We start from the raw sequence: 10,327 nt of genomic DNA on the forward strand, positions 1-10,327 counted from the left end.
CTCCCACAAAAGGGAGTACGTCTGCGTTGAGGAGGTGCTAGCCTCACACAAGAGGCTAGACGGCCACACCACGAAGGAATGCCTCACCTTCTTCCTCGAGAGAGCTCCACGAAGGTGCTCCCCCTTCTCCACTATGGCACCGGTCGAGGCGGTGATTCCTTCACAAGGTTGGGGCGAGCTCCACACCACAAGGAGGCTCCCAACAACCTATGGGGCTAGCACAACACCAAGCTAGCCTCCATAGGTGCACTTCTTCCAAGATTCCACAATAGGAACTCTACCACCAAGATCCACTAAGGACTACCACGAATTGGTGAAATTTCTCTCGGTAGAACGATAGATCGGGGTCTCCTCCACCACTCCTCAAAGTATGAGCAAGATTGATTGGGTAGGGAGGGAGATCCACTCAGTTTGAGCTCAGCAACAATGGAGGAGAGAGAGAGAAGAGCTGAAATCGAGCTGGAGAAGAAGAGGCCTTTATATAGGTCTCCTCAAATCCAACCGTTATGTGCAGTTTTGGCCTAAGCGGTACTACCGCTTCGGGCAAGCGGTACTACCGCTCTGGGTTCGAAATCCCCACAGAACTTGTCCACGTGGACACAGAGCGGTACTACCGCTCGCGGTACCGCTCGAGGTACCGCAATAGGGTCCAAACCTTACTGGACTCAAAGCGGTACCAGAGTGGTACTGAAGCGGTACTACCGTAACTAGTTACGGTACTTGAGCGGTACCGTGGGCGGTACTACCGCTTGCAAGCGGTACTACCGCTCATGGTACCGCAGAGGTACCGTAACTGGTACTGTGGGACAATATCGTGGGAAACCTCAGAGCGGTACCCGTAGGGGTAGCGGTACTACCGCTCCTGGTACCGGTAGTACCGCTATGGCTAAAACTGCTTTTCCTCTTTTCCTCTCCTACCATGTTACCTCGCGACACACACACAAAACCAGAAAACCTAAGAACTACGCTTCAGTCTTCCGATCATAATGTGTCCGGCGAGGGCACCGTACACCTTGCAAACCTATCAAAGAAAATCTTTGTGCACGGTTAGAATTATTCGAGTGTTGTTATCAAACACACAAAACACGGGATATGGATCTTGCTCTTACAATCTCCCCCTTTTTGGTGTTTGATGACAACACACGAATTTGCAATAAAGCATAGGATATTATGATAAGGTATTTGGTTTGCAAGAGTAGATGGAGCTCCCCCTAGATGTGTGCATATCTCGAATAAGCATAAGTGTACAAATGCACACATCCTAGAGAGAGACTCCCCCTAGATTCTACAAACCAAGCACAAGTGCTAAGAAGAACATATGACAAGATCATATAGCACAAGCACACTATGGAGGAAATCATAAGAGCATATAAGAGACTTTGGGTGAATCTTTCATACCTTTGCCTTGAGAAAAACCCAAACTCACAATAAGTGCCTCCATAGAATTGATGTAGCCAATCAAGAGATAAATTGTGAAGACCACTAGGCTACGAATGATTAAGTCTTAATACAAACCGAGGGATCGGGAGATCCACAAATAGAGTAGCAAGCACACATACGAATAGAGTTCCAAATAACTAGGGAAAAGATTTGATGCCAAGGCCGAAAGAACCAAAATGAAGCACCAAGCCCTTGGCATCCCCATGCAAATTCCCGTCCTAATAGATCAACTTCCCCCCCTTTGGCATCGAGACACCAAAAAGGGAGAAGAAGCATACTAACGTCCCAAGGGGATCACTTGTCATCATCGTCCTCGTCCTCGTCCTCGTCATCTCCCTCGTCGTCATCCTCATCCTCGACATCCTCCTCCTCTTCATATTCGTCTTCATCAACTTCGTCTTCATATTGAGCATGGCCCTTGCCATGAGGTGGCTCGGGGATGGAGTCCTCGGAACTTGACCAAGTGAGCTTGGACTTCCACTCACCGGGAGGAGTGATGTTGTCCTCGGAGCCCTCGGAGACAGGAAGCTGCATGTGCCTCATCATCGCCTTTTGGCGTTGGCGGATCTTCTTGTTGTCATGGTGAGCTTGATACATCCTATCTTCAAGGTCCCTCTTGAAGAAAAAGGACTTCTTGAGGCGAGCGGTGAGCTTGGCGAAGAGACCCTTGGTCTTGACGGAGTTGGGCACGAAGTCGGAATCATCACTATCGGCTTCCTCTTCCTCCTTGTCCTTGGGAGCCCCCTTGCCGAACCTTGGAAGATCATGGTTCTTGACAAGAGGACTCTTCTCCTTATGGATAGTGATGTTGGGGCGGCATTGCTCAAGAAGATTTCCACGGCCCTCTTGCTCCCACTTGAGACAAATGAGCCTCATGATGTAGGGCGCATATTGAGGAAGCTTGCGAAGGAAGGCACAATCGCGCATCTCATGCCAAATGTAGTCCATGACGTCCAATTTCTTGCCGCGGCCCCTCATCTCATGAGTGCGCACAAGAAGGTTCACAAGAAACCCATGCACTTCATCATGGTTGGTGTGCTTGGGGTTGATGGTGCTGCGGTAGATGCGGTTCATGATGTCGTAGACGGGAAGGAGGTTTTTGGCACTTCCACACAACATCCTTCCGGGGATGTAGAGGTTGGCCATTTTCTCCTTGGCCATTGGCTTGGCCTGGAGATGAATCCGGAATACGTTGGTGTCATAGTCGGTAAGCTCATATCCAATGCCTCTAGCAAAATCCTCCCACGTGGCCTCCATCACATGCTCCCTAGTCATCCACTTCAAGGTGCGGAAGCCTCCTTCATCCTCAAGAAACACAGCCGTGGCGTAGAATTGGCATATCACTTCCTTGGAGTAGTTGTGAGAGAAAGTCATCAGAGGTGTAAGCCCTTGTTCTTCACATATCTCAAGAGCTTCTCCAAAGTACTCGAGGTTGGAGTTGAGCTTGTCCATGCTAATGGAGTATTGGGGGCAACAGTTGAATTCCTTGGCCCCATAGACTTCATTGTAGATCCTTCCTGGTTGACATGATGGAAGAAGGGATTGGGGCATTGACGTGCATTCTTTGGTAGCAAATACGGATTGGCCCCTCGTACTTTCAAAAATTGGGCTTTCTTGAGATATATCATTGACTTTTGAGGAACCCTTGTACCAGCTGCTACTTCCCTCTGACGCTTGGTGGTTCTTGTCGGAACGATCTCTTCTTGCTCATCTTCATCTCGATGACGACGAGAGGACGGCTTGACCTTGCCGCCACCACGGTGCTTAGATGATCCTGTGAACAGCAAAGGTTTGGGAGGGAATAGGGGATAAGTGCACAAGCCATGAATTTAAAGATCAAAGAGGACACTAACAAGCAACATTGGTGACACTAGTCAAAGCGGTAGTACCGCAATCTGACCCGGTAGTACCGCTTGGACCGGTAGTACCGCTAGTGGTCGAGCGGTACTACCGCTCAAGCTCTGCACATCTAGGTCAATATTGAGGACATGGCAACGTAATTCATAGTGTCACACATTGTTGCAAGCTAGTATCCCCGTACATGTAGAGCTTCCAAGAGGGGTTCTCGACCGCAAACCCCCATCAAACCCTAGCCTATGCATCTAGGGAGTTCAACACACCCTAGAGAGAGAGATTAGGGTTCATACCGGAGGACATGGCGGATAAGAGGATGGGGAAGCTTCTCCACGGAGGAGATTTGGTCGGGGGTGGCTGGAAAAGGAGATTGGGGCCGATCTCCTCGAGGTCTTGACCTTGGGGACGCGTCTGACTTGAGGTGGGTGGTGGTATGTGTCGATTTGGGGAAGAACCGAACCACACGGTACCTTAAGTCAAATACGCAAGCGGTAGTACCGCTCGTGGGAGCGGTAGTACCGCTTACCGGTACTTGCCCGGTACCTTGAGCGGTAGTACCGCCCTGAGGTACGGTAGTACCGGCCTCCAAAGTACAAAGACACTCAGATTTTGGTGTAGACTTATGCTTTTAGACTGAGTTGGCTCAAGACATAGATAATGGCTTAGGATTAGATGATGGAACTGTTAAGGTACTACCCAACCAAGCTTGCAATAATCAAAACAAGAGAAAGCCAAGCTTGGGTGAATCTCCCATGAAGAAACAAAGAGAAAAGAAATCAAAAGAACAAAAGCTCCTCAAGGAGGAGGTTGGTGGCCGAAGCCACCGTGTAAGAGTTTAGTAGTGTGAGGTCGCGTAGATGTACCTAGGACTCATGGCTACAACTCAATATGAAGCTCATTAGCCACTTAATTGAAAAATAGCATATGCTTTGGGTTTCTTTATGCATTATGGGGGGAGGGATAGCTCAATAAGTTTAAACCGCACTCCCCCTATGTTCATGCGTGCTTTACATCTAGACATGTAGCACAAGAGTGGTATAAGTACCCACTTTTGACACAATGTCCGGATGAGAAGCACAAAGGTAGAGAAGCGAACCTTGACGTTGACCGGTAGAGAGTGAGTCCATTGCTTTGTCGGACCCATTAAGGAAGAATTGATACTTGGGGTTGCTATACCGTTGGACCCCCTCATATCTTGCTTTTGAGTATGTCTTGTACTTTGCTTGAGTTATGAAAGAGTCTTGACGCTTTAGCACCCCAGCGAGAATGGACCAAAAGGATAGATTCTTGTGAGGTCACTTGATCTTCATCATGGTTTAGGTCCTCGCCTTGACCCTCATTGTTGTTGATGTCGAACTTGAGGTTGTGGGAGAGGTGACTTTACACTTGGTTGTCCAATGGAGAAGACTTGGCCTTGTAGTGTAGATGGCTCCACATAGGTGGAACTTCGTCCTTCCCCGGCACTCGTAGAAGGTAGCTTTTGAGATTGGCGAGTGCCAACACCCATCCTTCCTACGGTAACCGGGGGAATTGCATCTCCTTTCTCACAAGAAGCACTTCGCCTCCTCCAAAGAACTATCATCTTCATCAAAAGAGTATCATCACACACTACCACAAACCATACAATAGACTCATACTCCATCATCATGTTTGAGTGCCTTCAACTAAGATTTGTTTCTCACTTCCGGCAACCCCATAAAATTAGGGTAAGACTATGGCTAGGAGTATATAATGGATTCCTTCTTTGCCAATGAAGAGATCCAAGATCTTGAGCTTAAACTCCATTCCATTGTTGCTCCCTCTTGCAAGGATCATGTCATAGAACTTGCATTGAATTTGTTTGACAAACTTCATCATGGTTCATTTTCTCCAACGCAATTCCTACAAAAACACGATCTCTACACAAGGAAGCATTTTCTACTAGTCCGAGATCGTGGCCTCTTGAAGAGACTAGCTCCACAAGAGAACCACCATATGTTCATTATAGTAGGTACAAAGACCCAAAAGTGCATAGCAATGAACAAAGAGAACATATGCAAGAGTCTTGACAAGGTAGGACATGATCACCACCTTGTCAAGGCCCTAATACCTTTAAGCTTGCTTGTGTTGTTGTCATGAGAATGGTAGAGATAAAAGACTTGATGACGACAACGAATTCCTTGCTTCCGGTCATAAGACTTGTGGCTTCAAAATCAACCACCCAATAAGCACATCGAAAGCAAGGTCCTTCATGGATCAAGACTTGGAAATAGGAACCCATTTTTCAATGGGCCCTATCATGACGTTCTTATTTACATTGATCCCTCTTCCTTTCTTCTTCTTCTTTGGCATGATTGCCACTTCTCCTTCATTGCATGAGTCCTCAAAGGTTTCAACTCTTGCTTCAATGACTCCTTCCAAGAATTTGACTTGGACTTGGAGACTCTCAATTTTGGACTTCAAGCGATTGACTTCATCTTCATGATCCGGGTGAGGGTGAGTTATGTCAAACACTTGAACCTCTTTCTCCTTATTCACCCGGAATTGTTCCGATAGAGCTTCCTCAAGAAGAGAATTCCTTTTCAAGAGTAAACGCTTGTGTCTTTCCAAGGTGGCGATGTCGTCTTCATGATTACAACAAGTGTGATCCTTGCTTGAGAGTTGGTATTCTTTTAAGGCTTCATCTTGGATAAGCTTGATTACCATAAGTTTGTCCTTGCTTCTCTTTAGATATGCAATTTCATCCTCATGGTTACAACAAGTGACATTTTCCTTGCTCAAACGGATCCACTCCAACAAGGACTCATTTTGCCTATCATTCACTTCAACTAGCTTGGCCTTGTGTCTCTTTAGAGTGGCAATCTCCTCTTCATGATCACAACATTGCACCTTCTCTTTACTCAAACGATAGTATTCATCCAAGGCCTCCTCTTGAGTTGAAATGGCTTCCAAGAATTTCGCATTGTGTCTTCTCAAGAAGCAAAATTCGTCAAGGAGCTTGTCACAACATGAATTAGGACCTTCATCTTCTTTCTTCTTGGTAAAGGTTGCAACATCCTCAAGCGACCATTCATGGCTTTCTTCAAGATAACGCTTCTTCGCCTTCAGCTCATCCACCCAACCAAGAGCATAATCTCGGTCCTTGATGAGTTGGGAGATGAGAGAATTGTTGGAGTCCTCAAGAACAAGAGCACTAGCTTCAAGAGACATACGCATGCACACTTCTTCCTCATAAGCTTGAGTGAGAGAGATAAGCTCTAATTCCTCCTTCTTCTCAAGCCTCTCCTTTTCCATCATATGGTCTTGATCTCCTAGCATGTTAGTGGAAGAAGCATCCAAACCCACAATAGATATAGTATTTGACAAAGATGTAGGTTCGGAAAGGGGTTCTACCTCCAACAATACCTTTGCCACTAAGCAACGAGAAGTGTTTGTGATGAGGTTCTCATTTTGGGAGTCGAAGGGAGAGATGGAGAGAGTGGAAATGGCGATGGCGGCCACTTCTCCTTCTTTCCCTTTGTCTTCACGCTCATTACCTTCATCGGAGGAGTACTCCTCACGAATAATGAAGGCTCTAGGCTTCTTGGTGGAGGAGATCTTGGTGTCATCGTAGTTAGAGGAAAACTTGGAGAAGCCTTTGGAGAGAGATCTAAACTTGCTCTTACGAACAAGCTTTCCACCATTGTCTTCCCTTCTCTCATAGATACAATCCGCAACAAAGTGACTCTTGTCACCGCAATTGTAGCAAGAACTTCCCTTTTGTTCCTCCCTTGGGCTCTTGAAGGAGATTCTAGTAGACTCATGAGATGAGTATCTTCTTGGCCTTGAGCTTCGTGTCTTGTTTCCACTCAAAAAACTCTTGGCGGCAAGAGCCATGTGTTCATGATAGTTGGCCTTGAGATCATCCGGACCCCACTCAATGGGATCCTCATCGCTCTCACTAGCTCCATGCTCCTTCATCTTCAATGCAAGGTTGGGCTTGCGGGTGTTGAGAGCGCGAGCAACAAGATCTTCTGCATTCTTCTTAGATATGTCCAAAGTGATGACTTCACTAAGGACTTCATCGGATGTCATAGCACGAAAAGAGGCATTTTGGCGGATGGCCGTCAACTTTATTTCCTCATAAGGAAGGAGAGCATTGTACAACTTTCTCTTGATCCAAGGGTCATCCACAAACGTTGCTCCAAGATCATGCATTTGCACGGCGAGAGCAATAAGGCGCCGGTACATCTCTTCGGGCGATTCTCCCTCATTCATGTCGAAGTTGTCGGCCATGCTGTTCACTTCATCAAAACGAGAGCTTTGGATGCTCTCATTTCCGAGGAAGAGCTTGTCAAGTTTATCCCAAGCTTCCTTGGCGGTCTTGAGCGAGCGGATATGAGCGCGGTCCTTGGGCGTGACGGCCATGTGAATCATGTTGATGGCGGTTGCGTTGAGTTGGTAATCCACCACTTCTCTTCTTGTCAAGTTCATTGGATCTCGTGGTGAATACCCCTCCTCAATGATACGCCAAAGTTCGGTAGAAGCACTGCGCACATGGGAACGCATTAAGAATTGCCAATTTTCAAAGCTATTAGATTCAAGTAGAGGTGGTGAACCATGAGTCAAAATGCGAGGCATGGGTATTGGGACATTCACGGTGTAATAACTTGGTGTAGGCACCGCATGATTATCTCTTAATTGTCCCGCAACCGGAGATTCATCCTTCCCTTTTGATGAGGTGTCAACATCTTCAAGTTCCTTTTCCCGATGTGGCTTTGTCGATTGCTCAACAAATCCAACAAGAGGAAAAGTGTTGACTTGTGGTGGGGGAACATCGACACCTCTCTTAGTATCTATGATGGGGTTTGGTTTTGGAGTAATCAACTCCATCATCATAGCCTTCATTTGAGATACAATGGATGACTCCAATTTCTTGAGGTCATCCAAAGTAGCCGGAGTATTCTCGGCAATTGATGATGGAGATGATTGATCACCGGGAAGGACTCCATTCACAACCACCTCTTGTTCGGCCATTTCTTAGGCGGTAAAGCCCGAGCAAGAAACCTTGCTCCGATACTAATTGAATGGATCGTAGCGAACAAGAGGGGGGGGGTGAATGGACGCTACGTCAAGTTTTAGCCTTTTTCAATTTTTAGTGCAACGGAAGGTAAAGGTGATAGCTTTAGTGATGACAGTGTTCCTACTATGATTCTAGACAAATGCAACAAGCAAAGGAACCAAACAAAAGAGTAAGAGTAAGAAGCGAGACAACCGGAGGGCGCGGATACGAGGCGAGGTTTGTTTCCTGCAGTTCCTCCCACAAAAGGGAGTACGTCTGCGTTGAGGAGGTGCTAGCCTCACACAAGAGGCTAGACGGCCACACCACGAAGGAAGGCCTCACCTTCTTCCTCGAGAGAGCTCCACGAAGGTGCTCCCCCTTCTCCACTATGGCACCGGTCGAGGCTGTGATTCCTTCACAAGGTTGGGGCGAGCTCCACACCACAAGGAGGCTCCCAACAACCTATGGGGCTAGCACAACACCAAGCTAGCCTCCATAGGTGCACTTCTTCCAAGATTCCATAATAGGAACTCTACCACCAAGATCCACTAAGGACTACCACGAATTGGTGAAATTTCTCTCGGTAGAACGATAGATCGGGGTCTCCTCCACCACTCCTCAAAGTATGACCAAGATTGATTGGGTAGGGACGGAGATCCACTCAGTTTGAGCTCAGCAACAATGGAGGAGAGAGAGAGAGAAGAGCTGAAATCGAGCTGGAGAAGAAGAGGCCTTTATATAGGTCTCCTCAAATCCAACCGTTATGTGCAGTTTTGGCCTAAGCGGTACTACCGCTTTGTGCAAGCGGTACTACCGCTCTGGGTTCGAAATCCCCACAGAACTTGTCCACATGGACACAGAGCGGTACTACCGCTCGCGGTACCGCTCGAGGTACCGCAATAGGGTACAAACCTTACTGGACTCAAAGCGGTACCAGAGAGGTACCGAAGCGGTACTGCCGTAACTAGTTACGGTAGTTGAGCGGTACCGTGGGCGGTACTACCGCTTGCAAGCGGTAGTACCGCTCATGGTACCGCAGAGGTACCGTAACTGGTACTGTGGGACAATATCGTGGGAAACCTCAGAGCTGTACCTCAGAGCGGTACCAGTAGGGGTAGCGGTACTACCGCTCCTGGTACCGGTAGTACTGCTATGGCTAAAACTGCTTTTCCTCTTTTCCTCTCCTACCATGTTACCTCGCGACACACACACAAAACCAGAAAACCTAAGAACTACGCTTCGATCTTCCGATCATAATGTGTCCGGCGAGGGCACCGTACACCTTGCAAACCTATCAAAGACAATCTTTGTGCACGGTTAGAATTATTCGAGTGTTGTTATCAAACACACAAAACACGGGATATGGATCTTGCTCTTACAATGTTGTCAGATAAAAATCATGTGTTGTGAATGCCATTCAGATAAGCAATGCCAACCTCTTCTCTCCAAGAACAGCAATCCTTTTTCAGTTGGCCGAACTCGCTTATTTTTCTTTGGTTCTCATGCTACAGTCTGTGATGCCTGTCAGCAGGGAAAGAGTCATCAACAACCATTTGTTTCTTCCACTCGTATCGTTAAGTACCCACTTGAACTTGTTTATTCGGATGTATGGGGCCCTGCCCAAACTTCTGTTAGTGGTCGTAAGTATTATGTCAGTTTCATTGATGCCTACAGTCGATTTACTTGGCTATATTTACTTAAGAGCAAAGCTGATGTGTTTAATATTTTCTTGCAATTTCAATTGCATGTAGAGCGCATTCTCAAGCATAAGATCATTCATGTTCAGTCAGATTGGGAGGGGTGGGGGCGAATATCGCAATCTCAACACCTTCTTTAATAAACTTGGGATTTCGCATCGTGTTTCTTGTTCTCATACACATCAGCAGAACGGTGTGGTTGAACGCAAGCACCGTCACATAGTCGAAACTGGCCTAACTCTTCTTGCTCATGCATCTGGACCTTTTTGGTTTCGGAGTGATGCTTTTTCCACTGCTTGCTTCTTGATTAACAGAA

Source organism: Lolium rigidum, chromosome 2, assembly GCF_022539505.1.
Source record: "Lolium rigidum isolate FL_2022 chromosome 2, APGP_CSIRO_Lrig_0.1, whole genome shotgun sequence".
NCBI lineage: Eukaryota > Viridiplantae > Streptophyta > Magnoliopsida > Poales > Poaceae > Lolium > Lolium rigidum.